The following is a 17,004-nucleotide window of genomic DNA, read 5'->3' as shown; positions in this document are numbered from 1 at the left end:
AGCAGCCAGCCCAGCCTGAAAAAGACCTCTTCACACAGAAAGCAATTATGATGGCGAGTGTTGTCCGATTCACTTCCATTTGCAGCAAACCTAGAAAATCAGAACATAACCAATCATAATTTTGCAGAAAACCTGGTGCTATTTAAAAATGAAGATGCTCTTGATTTTTCTTATCATGATTAGCATTTTAGACTCCCCCAAATGCACTGCAAGGTTGTACTCCTTTGAACTTCTGCTCTAGGCATATGCTGTAAATAAGAAGAAGTAAAACCCTCAGGATAAAGTATTGTGGGAAACCTCCCCAGAGGAAGGATGAATATTATCCTAGATTGTACTACCATGGCATATGTACCTTCATGTCCTGTATCTCCCCTAAGATGATCATCTGTGGGAAAAACATACACTTAATCACTGTTCCATCATTTAACCATCTCCTGGTGACGATGATGGCAGTGGAAAGAGTTTTCCTGATTTCACAGTCAGGCCATGATACTACTCGGATGTCCCAGCTTGGACATTTTGTTTTGTCATGGGAGGAACGAGTGGCAGGGAAGGGTTTCCCCTGGTGACAAAGCAGACCTGGTTTCCTGTTTATGCGGACCGAGCGCTCCGTGCGTGAGCTGTCGTGGCAGCGTCACCCCCAGGAGCAGGGAGGCTTCTCAGTGACTCCCTGCTGGCTAATTCCCCTCTGTGCAAGTGGAGCATACGTGGTACCAAGCCCTAAATGGTTTCCTCTTTGCCCATTCAGAAAGGTGTAAATGCAGGCCAAAATTCCTCCTCGTTCAGTGAAGGCTCATCTGTAATTTGAAGCACGTGTTGTAGGACTGGTGGCTTTCTGAGAAGAACATGAGTATGTTGAGATTTTTATTCTTTTTCCCCATGTCTTGAACATCAATACACACTGTTCATTTTGGAGAAAGGAGTCAAGATGTACTTTTCCAGGTAGACGTAGGAGTGCCTGTAGAATTATCTGAAGGATTCCACTTCATTTCGTCTGAGAGACACAGTTCTCTTGGATGTGTTGAAAATATGTCTTAACATGCTAACTGAAATTTTGAGACTTTTTGGTGTCTATCCTAATTTTGATATTGAGGTAGCTGTGCCAGTGAGCTCATCATCCCACTAGATTTTCCTTTAATTAAAATTATTTTCAACATTCCTTTCCTAGCAGAACATAAAGCTGGTAGCTTCTCATTTGTTTAGGTGGTCTAAACTTGATCATTATATATTAGGAAAGAATTTGGAGATGGAGCCTGCTGGAAGATGATTTCTGCATCACACAGAGTTAAAAGCCTAATTAGACAGCTAAAGTAGTGTCCAAATATGCAGACGCTCTTTTTGCACTCCAAAATAGTTGCATCAGCTATCAATCAAGTGGATAAATGATGCAGACAGGCAACTGAGTAATATTAATTGTGGGTGTAAAATGAAAGATATAATAAGTGATGAAGGTACCACTCAATACTTGGATGAAACATTTTCTGAAGTTAGCTCCAGATGGGGAGTTCCAAGTGGAACAATTGTATAAACAAATAAAATTTCAGCTCGGTGCTGACCATTGTATGTTCTTGAAAAAATATATAGAAGTGTCCATTGATTATTGTTCTCTCTGATTTTGGTTTTCCAGCCCTGTATTCTGGCTTGCTGTTCATTAGTCTGGAGTAATTGGGCTGGGAGAGCAGCATTCAGACTTCAGTTCAATATGCAAGGCAAATGAAATATGCAATTATCTGATACAGAGTCACAGCATTGCATCAAATGGAAACAAATAGTGCCAAATCAAGACCACATGTTTTTAAGAGGATTATGAATTTTAGTGATATGCAGCTAAATGTCATCTATTTGCAAATAATTGAGGAATTTGAAAAAAGTCCTTTTGAAGATTTTTGTGAATATAGTAATTGTAGAAACACTTGCCAGGATTTTTCTGAGGTCAATGTGCAGAAGTCTGAAATTCAGACAGAAATGACTCTGTTCCTGATAATCCTTTCTGAATGGGACTCCTGATTGCCCTTCAATAGGGTCTGATCATTTCCCCATTGCAGACTGGACATCTGAACCAGTGCTTTCAAGCAGTCATTAACCCCATGAGTTTTCAGATAAACCTTAAAGGGATTTTTTATAAATCATGTTCAAACAAACCATTTTTTATCTAAAATCTGAAAAATCTGAGATGCTCTCTGCTTTCTCTTTAAAAAGTTTTTAACAGTGCATTTAGGCATTTCACGTCCTGTGTCTGCAGCAGCTTAACAAAGGACCTTTATATTTGCCCTTATTTAGACACTGGACAGAGCTCTTCACCTCACGTCTGTCACTGAGGTCTACATGTGGTTGCTAAGCCTCCCCTATCACATGGAAGGGTGGAGACAGGACAGCAGTTTTCTCTGGAAAAGAGACAGATGATCATGCCAAGTTGCAGAGAAGTACTGGCAGTGGCTTTCCTGGGAAGAGATTGAGACACCCTTTCGACAGGAGCCAACACCCATTTTGAGATGAAAAACGTTCATCCCACCGTCTCACTCTGCAGGGTCTTCTCCAGCAGGAGCCTCTCTGGGAGAGCACCCGCTGCTGTGTCTGGGGCCAGTGGAGATCCTGGGACTCTCTCTGTGGATCCTCAGGCAGCAGTACCCACCCTGCCTGTGCTCATGCTCTCTTTTTATTGAATTTTTGCCTGCACAAAATGCTGTTAACAGCCAGCTGGCCACAGTTAAACGTGACAATGGGAGTGAAGCAGGTTTCCCCTGCCTGCTGTCTTGTTTCTAGAGACTTTATGGTGGTATCTTGTCTTGTCTCTGCATCAGTCTGGTCATCTTCTATTTTCTGGAGGTTTGGGGCTCTGTGTCCCATTTTCTGGCAGCAGGAGTCTAACAGGGCTCACATTTCCCCAGGCTGGTGTGGGAGGGTTCACAGGGATCCTGCTGTCAGCCCCTGCACTGCTGGTTCAGGCAAAATGAACTCTGCATTCACAAACAATATAATTTTGGCTAAATTCAAGCCCAAAGGAGTCACTGTCTTGTGCTTTTCTCTCACACGTGTATTTTTAGACTAGCTTCAGTTTAGCTTGCATAAATCCCCTTCTCTTGATGATTTGGGTTTTGGTGCCTGGGACAGGGTTGTGTAAATCTGTTCATTCAGTTAAACCAGAGCAACAGCTGAATTCAGAGAGAATAGATATAGAGACCTGAAACACATACCCAAGATAAAACAATTTCCAAATCTCATTGACAGATGCAACCAAATAAACAATCAGTTTTAAAGCTTTTGTAGAGAAGACTCTAAAGGCTGTCATAACTAAGCCATTGAAAATACATTTTTAGAGTGCAAAAGGATGAGAGAATATTTCCAAATGCACAGTGCTAAATAAGACCTTACAGATTGCCAGAAATTTTTGGAAATTGAGGAGATAGCAGTATCTCCTATTTGGATAACCACACAGAACAAAAGTGCTGTGAGCTTTGGAAAGCCCGTGGAGCACAGGGATGGGACCAGAAGGCAGAGGTAAGGGAAGGGCACTTTGTGGGCTTTATTGTGTCCCAAGACATTGTATTGTGTCCCAAATTATTGTGTCCTATTTCCTACACCAAAGGAACACATCGTGTTGGGTTTTCTCCAACAAGCAGGATATTGTTTAAGCCCTTTCTCAACAAAGTATTATCAACTTTATTTGGGTTTTTTTTGTTTGTTTGTTTTCCTTTTAATTGGGAGCAGCAGCAGCAAAGTTCAGAGTACCACAGGCAGATGTTACAGGGACACGAAAGTACAAGATAAGGTGCTTCCTACCACAGGAAGGCTATTTTAATAGTTGGGTTTTAAGCTGATATTTACTAAGGAAGGAAAGTCAAAGGCAACAATAATTAATGTCATCATTATGGTGCTGATTTGCAGAGAAACACAGTGAGATTAGGAACTCAGTCATTTGAGATTTTTAGAAGACTTCAACACCAGATCAGGCAGCAACTGAATGACAATAAGCATCAAAATCTAGCTGTTACTGTCTAAATTTTATGTAAGGAACCTATATTTATATAAGTATATAGACTGCAGATGGAAAAGAATGTTAACAAAAGGGAGGTAAATTTACAGATCTCACCATCTTCCCTCATTAGTGGTTCTCAGCAAAACATGCTGAGCTTTGTGACTTTTTATTTATCATTAAAACACAATTTTTGTTATTTGCTGAATGGTTAAAAATTTATTTTCCTGATAATTTGGGGAGGTAGCTGTTTATCATACGGAATGATAAACAAAAGCTGCAAAAGTCTTTTCAAATGGGTTAGTTTGCAGCCCTATAGAGCAGAGCTTCTTGAGTTTATTTGCATCGTCAGGAGAATCTAAACTAATTTAATTCATGGTAGGGAGCATATGTTAATGACTTCTCTGGGTGGAGGAAGGTAGTGCACACCTCCCCTCTAACTCAGTGCTCCTGATCTGCAAGCAGGCCAATAGATCAAAACCACATGCTATCTCATGGTAGGAATTGAATTCATGTTCTCCTTAGGTGCTTTTAAACATCACAAAACCCCTCGGTGTGTTTGGTACCACATCCAACTGTCCAAAGGCTGAATCAGGTACGGGTGGGAGGGGTCCCTGAGTGACCTGAGCTGGGGGTGACACCCTGCCCTGGCAGGGGGATGGCACTGGGTGATCTCTAAGGTCCCTTTCCACCCAAACCATCCTGTGATTCTGTGATCTCCCTGCCCAGCAGAACGAGGTGCTGCTGGCCAGCGGGAGAGGAAGGGAGGGAGCTCTAAGCTGAAACAGCATTTCTGCTTTGCCAGCTTCCTCCCTTGCAGGCTTGTTCTGACTTAACAACTCTGTGGCCTACACGGGCTTGAAAAACGGTATAAAGGAACCAAAAGAAAAGGTATTTCAAGGAATGAAATTAAGAATTGTAAGGATCTTTGAATAACTAGTGTTTTCAAACTGGGTTAAAGCAGACTTAAAGTAATCTGACATGATGTAATCCTTGTGAAGTTGCAGGAAAGCAGAAATTAAGTATTTATTTGGCATTACAGCGTCTAGTATAAGATATTGTTAAGTACTGTCAGTAACTCATTATATATTTATTTTAAAAAAATAAGAACTTAAAAGAAAAAAAGAAATTTGAGATTAGAATGTGGTTGCTGTACATGCATTATACATGCTTCTCCCTCTGTTCCACTAATGGATCCTGACTGCCAGAAGAGCGAAACGAACCACTGAAATTAGCGGAACTAAGACCCAGATCTGCTGGAAATTTTCATTTGCCTCCAGTGTGGAATTCCAGACAGGTCCCTGACTTCTGCCAAGCACTTCCAAAATATCGCAGCCATGCTGTAGAATGAGTTTTCTGTCAAAGGGAGCAAACGTGGTGGTAAAGCCATTGAAGCTTCTGCTTCCTGTTGGCCACACTGCAAAGACATGAAAAGGATGAAGAATCTGTAGAGGCAAACCATTAATGCTGGTGGCAAGCTGAGGAACTGCTGGAGAAAGAAACAGCAGCAGAAAGAGCCTGAGATGAATGAAGCTGGAGTCACCAGCATGGAAATGCCACCTTGATTATGTTCTGAAAAGAATTAAAGGCAAAACCAGAGCTGAAACCAAGAGGCACAAGCCACCCATGTAGGTGTCACTACCTGATCTCACCAGGGTTTTATTGCAAGTCACTGCTGGAAAATGGAACCTCTAACCTGTCAGTGCTGGTGATCTCCCACTGCTGGAAGTGTGGCTAATCCCAAAATTTTCACATTCTGAGCGAAAATCAGAGGTGAAGTGTAATTACAGTTGGAAATGTAGTTATGGGTCATCAAATAAATAGAATGTGGAATGGAATTTATGGGCCACAGTAGTTACCCTTGTAAGGGGAAAAATTCTGGTGAAAATCATGTTAAAACACTGCAGAAGTGTCAGAAATCTGGTCTTCAGTACAGAACACTCATCAGAAACCCTCCAGCATTAAGTTATGCTTCATTTTTAATGCTGCCCAAGCATGCTCTGCTTTTGCCAAAATAATGGAACTCTGAGCCTTTGCTGGGGCTTTCCATATGACTGTGGCTTTAAGTTATATCCTTCAATTTTTTACTTTTTTTTTCCTGTTTTGGTAATGGGAATCTTTAGTGCCTGGAAAATTTGAGACACTGAAAGAACCTGAAAAAATGTATATGCAGGAGAGGGTTTGGGTTTCTTCTGAATCCTGGTCAGACTCTGGAAAACAGAACCAAACCTCAGAACCAAAAATTCCTTCATGAGTTTTCAACATTTCTGCTAGTGCCGAGTTCCAGGATCTGGTTTACATTGGGAAACCTTGACTCCTGGCTCCAAAGGGTTCAATTAGTCAAAATGGTTGGCAGATGGAAAAAATAATGAAGTTCCATCCAGTGTTTTGTACAACAAAAATAGACTCAAGACACAATGGCCTTACCTTGAACTTTGCAGGCCAGCGTCACATAAAGATAAAGAGGGAGTCAGCTTTAGGAGCTGGGTTATCTCCCAGCACACCAACAGTGTGAAGCTGGGCTGCAAGGGCCAGAGGCATCCAGAACGTGCAGGCTGGGCACGTGGTTATTACCTTAATGTTTTTTTTTTAGCCCAGATCGAAGATGCAAATTCTGGCAATGAGAAATAAGTTGACATGGATATTACGTGATTACCAAAACCTCATGGTAGCAGTAATAACAATAATCATCTGTTATTTGAAGAGCTGCTGAAATGTGTGGAAATTTTAAGATATTATTCTTAGAAATATTTCTGCTAATTGCTTTGTCTTTCCTGAAAATGACAGAAAAGTAGATAGATAACAGTTTTCTCAAACAAATTTTCTTTGCTTAAAAACAGCCTTAGATGCCCAACTTCAGGAACTTGTGCTTGAAAACACAATTATGGACCAGAAACATAACCTGTGCCATAATTTGACATCACAATTATTTTTACTTCAACTCTCCCATAAGATATGTGGGCCAAAGAATTAGATCCCACATTATGCACCTGATCATTCTGAATAATGAATATATTCACAAAAACCAAGAGGCATATAGGGTAGATTTGCAAACTGGGAAGTGTGTTTACTTTACTACACAAATGATTTATTATAAAATAGACTGTAGTGAAAATTTTATGGCCAAAGCAATGTTTTGGATAATAAATTATATATTACACACAATAAAAAAGTGGACAGATTCCCCACCACTTTCAATTACGGTACCTGGAAGTACAAGGCACGTGGGCTTTGGAGATTTATCTCTAAGTATAGAATGAAATCTCCAGATTACTAGGGCAGAACAGAGTTCTGGGTTGTAATATTAATAAAGTTTTCCAGAAAGTGTAAGAGTTCCGCGTATCCACACTTGCACATCCACATTTTTACATCCGCTCTTGGCTGTCGCTCAGGGCTGGATGCAACAGGGTGCTCAGCATCCAAAAGGGATGGCGAAATAAATTACACAGATCTCCATGCAAGTCTGATCAGGCTCTGAAAGGTGAGGTAAGCCTGCTTCCTCTTGCTCACGTCCTTCCTTCCCTTCCCTGAACCTCTACCAGGTACGATTTCCATCTCTTCCCCTCTCCTGCCTCCTGCTCCGAGGCTGCCCTGCCCCGCTGGGGCTGCACCCACCATTGCCACCCCACGGTTTTCCACACCAGTGGGGCTTTGTTACGTGTGTGAGCAGCACTGGGGATCCAGGGTGAGGACAGGAGTCCACAGGGAGGCTCCTGATGGGATCTCATGGAGTGTTTTGGCATCACTGGAGTGGTTGAATCGTGTGACTGGTGCTGCAATGCCGGCGCTTTACAGAAGTGATGTCTGTGTGTTTGGGACTGTTCTGATGGTCTGGGCTCCTCTGAGGGTGCAGCAGATGGCCCCCACCTTTATCTTTGTGGAGTGTTTCTTGTTTATTTGTGGTGGTAGTCCAGAAAAAACACTGAATCTCTCCCAAATCATCTGGTGTTCAGAGGGATGAAGATGTTCAGCTAAGCCTGGGAATCATTAGGTGGCTGCCTTGGAGCCAAGCTCTTTGGATGGGGCTCAGTTTCACAGCTGGCAGAAGAAGGAGAATCTTTTTCTCCTTCAACTGCTGACACTGTCAGCAGCAAACTTGCAGAGCCACCTCCCAGTTCTTGGGGGTGCATGGGATGGTGGAGTGGGTGGATGTCCTCTTTGGTGATCTCTAAAGCCATTTTGTCGTTGCATGTGTGTGAGGGGGTGTTTTCAAATCTGGAACCCACTCTTTATTGTTTTGTGGTTGGGGTCCAAGCATTGGATCTGTCTAAGAGTCTCCTTGGGATAATAGTGGTGGCTCTTGTATGTAAAGAAGGATGTGGCAAAGGTGAAGGGTCTCAAGAGGCAGAAATTTTCCTTTGGGTAGTAACAGTAGTTCTCTCCACCTGAACCTCCAAGTGAGCATTCAAAGCCCTGATTTCCCTGAAGTCTCAAGGGCCAAGCTTCCTGGGTTCAGCCTGTCCCAAAGCACATGCTTCTGACTTGACACAGCTCTCCTTAGAGGCCAAGAAAAAAATCAATGTATACTGTTGTGTTAAACCCAGTGAGGATTAGCAGAAGGGATGTGCTAATGAATTCCACGTGAATATGCTGCAGCAGACCAGTCCTACAAAGCACAGAAATAATTTGGTAGAAAACCTTCCTGATTTGCTTTCCAGCTTGGACTGATGGCTGAGCCTTCTATGTGGAACCAGGGCTATTTCCTGGGATGCCACTGGCATCACTGGGGTGGTGTGAGGTGTGGTCCCCTGCCCTGCTCTGCGTGGGCAGAGCTGCTGCTGCACAGATCAGAGCAGGCAGCACATCTTGATGTCTGCTGCGACTCATAAGGTGAAGGCTTTGATGTAGGTCCAGGACCTGGCCCTGTGATGCAAGATGCACTGCAAAACCTGCTTTTCAGGGAGCACATCCGTAGCCATGGGATCTTCAGAAACAAAATCTTGTCCATCAGGAAGCCTGTAGCAGTGATCAGGACTCCCTGAAGAAGAGTTCCTTGTCCTAGATTTGACATTAGTATCCTCCACCTCCGGGGAAGCCCAGGCCTGTCTCAAGCTGTTACATGAATTACCAAAGCAAAGCCTTTAGGTTTTGCTTCCAGCTCAAAAGCTCTTCATTTCCAGCATCAGTGCTCCCATTGAAAATGCTAAAATACCTATTTGTATGATGTTCTGTAATTGAGTTTAGTGTAATACCTCAGAAATACACTGCACTGAAAACCTCTAAGTTTGCACTAGCGGAGCAGCTGTGCCAGCTGGCTAAGAGAAACTGATGTGATCATTTTTGTACGTTTTCACCCTCTTCCCTGCACCTCAGTAGCTTTGCTTTTACTTCTTTTCACTAGCCTGGCTCTAGCTCTTCTCTTTGGCAGGCTGCTGTGCCCACGTGCCTGCACGCACACACAGGCTCGGGCAGATATTCGTAACCTGACTTCACACTTCATCCCTCTCCCTTGTTAATTGTAAAAAAAGAGGGAAGGAAGAATGAAAACAAAAGTGTAACAGAGAAAAAAGGCAAAAAATAGAAATCCAAGGGTATGGTGGTTGCAAGGGATGCTCAGAAATTTCCCTCTGGAGTCTCTTTTAATCATCTCTCCCACTTCACTTCACTGCTCTTCTTTCAGCTGCTCAGGCCAGGTTTCTTGGTAGACTTCTACTGCCAAGTGCTATTATAACCAAACTGCTCTGATCTTTAGCCAAATCTTAGGAAAGAAGTGGGTGTGCTGAAGCATTGGTGAGCCAGTGAGGGAACTCCTCACCAGGGCTGGGGTGGCAAACATGACTGTACAGATGAGAGCTGCGTGAGCAGGGCTGCAATGCTGCCATGGGGTCTGGTTTCAGCTGCTGCATGCAGGAATGTCCTGAAGGTCTAGGATACACAGCCCTTTGAGCTACAAACACCCAAATGCTAGCACACAACACAGATTACAAGAACCATTTTGAGGTGCTGGGTACCTGAGACAACATCTGGGTTTTGCTGACGTGTCCCCAGGCTGTGCTGACAAAGTGCAGATCCCCAGCAGGAATGACTGAGGCTGCACTGAAACTTGTGCCCAGGCCACCCTGGAGAGGAATCACCAAGGAGGCAGAAAGGCTCCCATTGGGCTGTCAAGGCTGCATCTCCCCTCCTCATGGCTCAGGTGGGCTCCACTGCAGTACCTGGCCAGCCCTGGGCAAGGATAAAGGTGTGGCTGGAGTGTGAGGAGAGGCAGAGCTGGGAACACAGAGCCTTTACTAGTTCATCCTCTGAAGAAGGGCTAAAACACCATTTAAACATACCAATTTCTCTTGAAGACTTTGGTCCATATTAATTATTAAAATAAATGTCTGAGTGAGAGACCAAAAATCCTGCAAAACGCTGTGCACAAATGCGATGAGCTTGCAGGTTCCCAGAGCTTACACCGACTCTGTGCCATACATCTGCAATAAAAGAGTCTCTATTTGCTTAGCAGATGTGCTGGAGTCATGCAGAGTTCAAATTTACCATACCCATCAAGATGCAAATCCCAAATTTGGTTCAGCATTGTCCCGTTGGTAAGGCTGTTACACGCAGGTCAGGGTTCTATCTCCCCCCAAGCCCTTTAAATGTGTTTATTCATTCTGTTTATTTTCATTTCCCAGTTTCCACATGTCGCTCAGTCAGATTCTCTGCTAGCAAGACTGAGAGACGAATAACATATGTTACCCCACAACTGACCTTGAAGGGGGAACTGAAGAAACCATCTTCCCTAGGGCTGAGATGTAATTCAGACACGAGCTTGCTCCGTTGAGGTCCTTTTCTGAAAAGACACTGCCAACTGCATCGTGAGCCCTGGAAACCTTCCTGCCTGCATGGAAGGAGCAGAGTGTGGAGTGTGTACCAGGGGGATGTTGAGGATTCAGCCTTCTGTGCCATCCCTCCCTCGGCTCTCATAAGCAAAGCAAACAAATTCTTTGTGTCTTAGAAGATTTAGATAATTCAGCCAACTTGAGCGGTTTCCTCGCAGGCCTGGCTTTTCACCTGAGGGACTAGGTTTGCTGATCCTGCCCAGGTTGAAGTGACTGAAAATCAATGTGGTTTGACAGCTGTGGGAAAAAAATAAATAAATGGATGTACAGACCATTGAGCAACAAAGACTCTTCAAGAGGATGCGAAGTGAGGCACAAAAAGAAACTCTTGTCTCTGATCTTTACAGGCTCTTGATTCAGGACAGTCTGGCCAGTCACAGCCCTGTCTGATAAGGTTGGTCTGACTCTTCCATGGTGTTTTCCACCTCCTCACACATTGTGCTCAGGAAGAAGCCACAGGAGGGCTGTTCAGCTCTCCCCTGTCCTTGGCTGGCTGAGCTGGGCACGTCAAACAGGAGATGGGAGATGGATGTGTCTGCATTGCCTGAGCCTGGGGGTTGCAGCCTGGCATGGTGGTGCCCACTGCTGAGCTCTGTTTGCCTTTGAGACAGCAAAATGTGGAATTCCTCACCCGTGGAGCCCAGCTCCTGAGGACAGCTGGGTGGGGAGGGTGTGTTGGGGGTGGCACTGTGGAATGAAGGTGTTGTGAGAGCAGGAAGGGGCAGTAATGCCAAGCTGCAGGTTGGACCCACTTGCATTCATCTCCTGGGCCAGTGCTCCAGAGCAAGGCCTGAAAGGCAAGTCTAGGTTTAGCTCAGAGTCAGTTATCTTGTCACAGCCACGGGGATGCTCAGAAGCTGCTGAATTTAGACACCTCCATGCCAGAGGCTCCTTCTCTGCCTGTCACCCCCCACAGACATCAGCTTTCCTGGTCCTGCCACCCACCATTGACCTCAGGAGTTCGTAGAACCCTCCCTTTTCCCCCCAGTATCACTTCTTTCTTTGGGGAATGTGATCACTCTGTTCCCTACAGGAATTCAGAATTGGATTACGTCTTTGAAGAATTTGGGCAACATTCTCAGTCACATGGTGTGATTCTTGGGGCTGTCCTGTGCAGGGCCAGGAACTGAAGATCTTTGTGGGTCCATTCCAGCTCGGGATATTCTCTTATTCTGTTATTTTCCCCGAAGGCTGAGCAGTTTGGGAGGGGGCAGTCTGTGTGAGCAGGTATCAGAGGCTGCCTCCTTAGCTTGGTGTCACCCTCTGGTGAAATCTCATATCCACATGGAATTGCAGCACAGAGAGGAGATAAATGTTACATTCAGCATGACTTGCCAGTTCTGACACACAGAACACTAAACACGTACCCTGACAAAATCCTAAAGTCACGCCAGTTTGAATCCAAAAACCTGCCTGCTCAGTTAGCACTTAGTAACAACTTCATATCATTTTCCCCATGTAATTAAAGTGTCTTTCCTGAGCCAAAAAAATGAAATTTTCTTTACAGTAGGCAATTCTTATGTAAAACAACTTTTCTCTTTAGTTTCTGTCCATTTAATGTAAGATTTTAGTTGTGTTTGGAGACGTCCATTTCGGGAGTTATGACATTTTTTATCCTGGTACTGTGGTTGTGGGGAAGGAGGAAACTCTACTTGGATTTCAGCTGGAACCAGTATCAGTTCAAGCTCTAGATTCAGAAAATGTTTCCAAGGTTTATGGATACCTCTGGCTGGCAATGGATACAGGTAAAGTATCACCAGTGAAGTTTTTGGGAAGGTTTGTTAATGCCCATGGCATCCCAGTCATACCTTCTGTCATGACTTCTCTGTTACGGGGAGGTGAACAGGGTCATGTACACATTTTCTCAATGTTTTCATACTGTAGGTTTGAAAATATAAAGACAACTTGTCATCTGGAGTTCAAGATCCAGGGACTTAATGTCCCATGTGGGTTTGATTTTGACTGTTTTTTCCTTTTTTAGAGCTCACCCATGACTCTTGCTCTCCAGCAGCACTCAGCAGCTCCTGGGAGACCTGGAGCTCTCCGTGGTCATCCCCTTCAGCCAGTTTGGGGTGTAGAAATCTTCCCCTTGTTCCTTTCCCCCTTCACTTCTTCTCCAAAGAGCTGCATTTCATTTAGTGCCACTTTTGGAAATGTGGGTTCCCGTGATCTCTCAGATGTGCCAACTGGCATTACAGGTCAGGGTTTTGGTCACCACCCTAAAAATGGACTTATTGGCAAAGGAACAAAGCTCAGAAAATAACATTTTAAACCTGTCAAGTCTGATTTACAGAAACCCTCCATGATCTAGAAAAGAAACAAGCAATGATTGCGTTCTACTCCACCCTAATTTTAATTATAAAAATTGCTAGTATAGTTTTCCAGTTGACATCCCTGTATAGGAAATAAGTAGAGTTGGAGTAAATCTTCCAAATAAACATATTTCTCAGACATAAACATGATAAATCTTTTCTTTTGAGAAAGATATAAAGAATGGTTAACTTAAAATATGCATATAATAACATATTACCCGCAGCTTCTCATGTTTAAAAAGATTCCATATGCTGGGAAAACCCATAAAATAAAACCCAAGAAATGCTGCATCCTCTTTCTATTAATTTGAAACAGCCACTTAATGGGAAAAAGGAAAAGAGAGAAAAAATAAAGAAAACTGGTAGAACAGAATTATTTTATTTTTTCTTAGAAAATCCCAAACAAACCAGTAACTCCAACATTCCAATCTCTTCATCCTGTTTTTAGTGGTGTATTAATATGTAAACTCAATACTTCTGTTGAAAAATAGCTCTGGGTAAGGAAAAAATGGTAGCAAATTCCAGGGTGGCCTTACTAGCATTTTTGATTGAAAAAACTTGGAAAAATGTTGTTTTAGGATGATGAGAAGTGCTGCCATCTCTTGTGGTTTACCCAGGATTGTCCCAAATTTGACTGTTGTCTCTGGTTTGGTTTAAAACCCAAAAAGGGGCCAGTAACCGTGGCTCCCTCTCTTCCCCGTTCCTGCCCCACATTTAATGAGTAATTGATTTTAAAATAGTCCCACTGAAGAAGATTTCTGTTGAAGTACCATGGATGAAAGAGTCTACTTTTCCTATTTATTTATTTTTTTAGAGGTGTTTATATCTCCAAAAGGTGTGTTCCATCTGACTGTGGGCTGCAGAGCTGGGGAACAGACTGGGGCTAGCAGGACCTGGCTCTGGGCTGATTATTCTTTCGACTTGGTTTACAAACTGGAGAAAATAATTTGTATTTCACTTCGTTTGTTATTCCCCACTGTTTTATCAGATATTTTCACATGGAGAACACTTGATAGACAGATGCTGGTCACTCCCTGGACAGGACACACAGAGCTGTTCCTCCAAGGAGCAGAGCAGAGTCCAAGGCTTTCAAGACCTTTCAAGACACCAGCGTGGGGATGGGGATTGTCCTGTTTTACATCACAGCCCAATGGTCAGAGCCCTTCCTTGCAACCTGTTTTCATCTGTCTGCCTTCAGTTTGGGTTATTTCCACTTCTCATACATCACTGTCCTGTGAAACTTTTGATCAGTGGCTGCCCCATCCCTGGAAGTGTTTAAAGCCAGACTGGATGGGGCCCTGAGCACCCTGGTGCAGCAGGAGGTGTCCCTGCCCTGGCAGGAGGTGGAACTAGAGGAGCATGAAGGTCCCTTCCAACCCAAACTTTTCTGTGGTTCTATGCCATCTGTGTTTTGGCTTTCCAAGGGGTAGAAGCACCCACCGGCTTCAAATTCAAGGCTCCTCATCCCTGAGAGGCCACGAGGCTGAGCAGAGCTGGGGACAGCCAGGCAGGGAACGGGGAGCTGCACAAACCCACGCCCTGTGCTGAGCCCCTGCCCTCAGACAGGAGCTTTAACCAGCCCAGGGTCAGCCAGGCAGGGCTTTCCCAGCTCAATTCCCCCTCTGTGCCCCTGAGGGGCTCACCTGTGCCTGTGCTGGAGGGGTTAAAGAGGGCTGGGCCAGGCTCCAGCTGTGTGCACAGCTCTGGGGACCGGGCTGGGCCAGCTGTGAGTTCAGCTTTCCCCCCAGTCAGCTAGAAAAGGGCTGTGTCTCCTGCACTGGGATTAGCACGGGGGGAGGCAGGTTTTTGTCATAGGGAAGGAGGTGGAAAAAACCCCGTGTTTGACTGATTCCTTGCTGAGCAGTGTCTGGGGAGGGTCTGGGCTGTGCAAAGCTGTCCTGAGAGGAGCTCTCTTGGCAGAGGGGTTAAGAGAAGCCTGACCCGCTGACTCCTTCACTTAACATCCAGGCTGGGAGATGCTTGTTTAGCCCAAAATTTTGGGTGAGGCAGTCAGCTGGAGTTCAAGATCCAGGGACTTAATGTCCCATGACTGAGCGTAGCTTGTTTGACCTGTAGTGCAGATCTTGAGGAGAGGGAGCAGGAGTGTTTTTATGGTATGTGCTGAGCCTGCTCTCCCTGACTCAAACAGCTCCTGGAAAATGAATAATTGAACATACATGTGACTATGTATAGACCCTTCTTCAAACAGAACCTCAAATGGGGCAGAATATCTTCCAACTTCATAGACTTTTTCTCCTGCTAACTGCACAGGACTGGCCATAGAATCTGTAGGGAGATGGCTGCATGGCAGGGAGCAGGCTTTTCAGCCCACGCTTTCCAGTCTGAGAAGTGGCCTTCAACTCTGAATTCTTTAAGCTAAGCAGTGTGGTGAATTTCTGCCTTCAAACCGAGCTGGAGTAGAAGGAAAAAACAAATTAATTTGGATTAGTTTCTTTTTTTAATATTATTTGCCAAGCCACACTGCTCCCTGCTAAAATCAAGTGATGTTACTATTGGCACAGTGGGTTTAAACTCACTACTGGGTTTTGCATGTTTTAGTAAAGGATGAAACTGATTGAATGAGATTGTCTATTAGTTGCAGTAGATCAGCAGTTTCTTCTTTGTAGTGATGCAACTGATTGTTTGCTGAATAATACAGTGAGAATAGACTCAGCATGCAAACCCTATAACTGTCTGAAGAAAAAGCAATGTCCTTTTTTCCCCAATTGCTTCCAAGCCAGTAGCTGCTTCCAATACTCCTGTATCCAGTGCAAGCTCAGTGCTGTTCAAAGCACACATCTACTATTTGTCAAGAACTGTAATTGTTAGTAGAGAAGGATGTTGAGGAAAGCAGAGTGGAAACAGCATAGGAGGGCTGTTTGAGGAACCCCCTGGGCTGCATTTTGGGGTAGCTTGGTTTGATTCCTGGCTCTGCTACATCCTTCTCCTGTGACCTTGGAAAAGTCTCTCAGTCTGCTAAGTCTCAGTTCTACACAGGTGTAAAAAGAGGCACCATTTTGTATGCAGTATACACCAAATAAATGCCTATACTATGTATTAGATGCATTCCTGTATTAAGTGGTAAAGCAAGAACCAATTCTGCAAAGACTTGTGTGATGCCCAGGATCCTGATTTCACACTGCAGCAATGGAAGTGCAAAGCTCAGATTAATTCTGTCCTTCTAATTCTTGACAAAGTTTGTTATTTGAATGCTGAGTTTAAGTAGATGCTTATTTTTAGCCTGTACATTAATGGGCGAGGGAATGAAAGGGGGGGGATCTCCCACACCAAGGTTGGTTGTTTTTTTTTTTTTTCAATGTAAATACATGTTGGACAAATAAAGAGTTCTTACCACTCATAAGGTGTTACGGTAATCCTTCACACGGTCCTTTTAATGAATAAACCAGGGATGCTTCATGAGTCGTTTATTAAGGGTTAATGATGTATCTTCTCTCCTTGGCATCATTCCCAGCCTAAATCAAGCCTGCTTCATCTCATATGGATATGAAAGACAAACTGTACAGATTGAAAACATCTGTATACTGAGTGAATGAACCACATGGCAGCAGTGTCATGCAGAGATTTACTTAAAACTGTCCCCTTTTGTTTGACTTTAGAGGAACAGCACAAATAAATACAGTAGGTTCTGTTTAAACAAAGAGGACTCTGATCAATAGAGGTTTGTATAGCTTACGACCTTCAACTATAAACAAAAAATTGGGGTAAACCCCACAAGTCTCAGGTCAATTGCCATCTTATTTACTTTATTACGCCACTAATGTTCTAATCTCTCTTGCATATAAAATGCTTTACACAAGCCATCTTGCTTTGCTTCTCTGTTTTCACCAGAGAGAAAAGGGAAGGTTTGATTCAGACCAACCTGTGGGTGTGGGTA

The 17,004-nt window shown here is 43.8% G+C and overlaps 1 long non-coding RNA gene across 3 annotated transcripts in view; it reads left to right on the top strand.

Annotated features, from left to right (window-relative positions):
* Window positions 1-16,687, top strand: part of LOC134557726 (uncharacterized) — a 199,608-nt gene extending 182,921 nt beyond the window's left edge. For 2 of the 3 annotated variants that reach the window (XR_010082152.1, XR_010082153.1), the window contains one exon: window positions 10,591-16,687. This is a non-coding gene — a long non-coding RNA (uncharacterized LOC134557726). The remainder of the gene's footprint in view (window positions 1-10,590) is intronic. The other variant, XR_010082151.1, reaches the window with a different exon arrangement.
* The last annotated feature ends 317 nt before the right edge of the window (window positions 16,688-17,004 follow it).

This window comes from Prinia subflava, chromosome 13 (assembly GCF_021018805.1).
Source record: "Prinia subflava isolate CZ2003 ecotype Zambia chromosome 13, Cam_Psub_1.2, whole genome shotgun sequence".
Classification (NCBI taxonomy): domain Eukaryota; kingdom Metazoa; phylum Chordata; class Aves; order Passeriformes; family Cisticolidae; genus Prinia; species Prinia subflava.
Note: the sequence above shows the minus strand (reverse complement) of the source record. Positions and strands in the feature narration are given on the sequence as shown.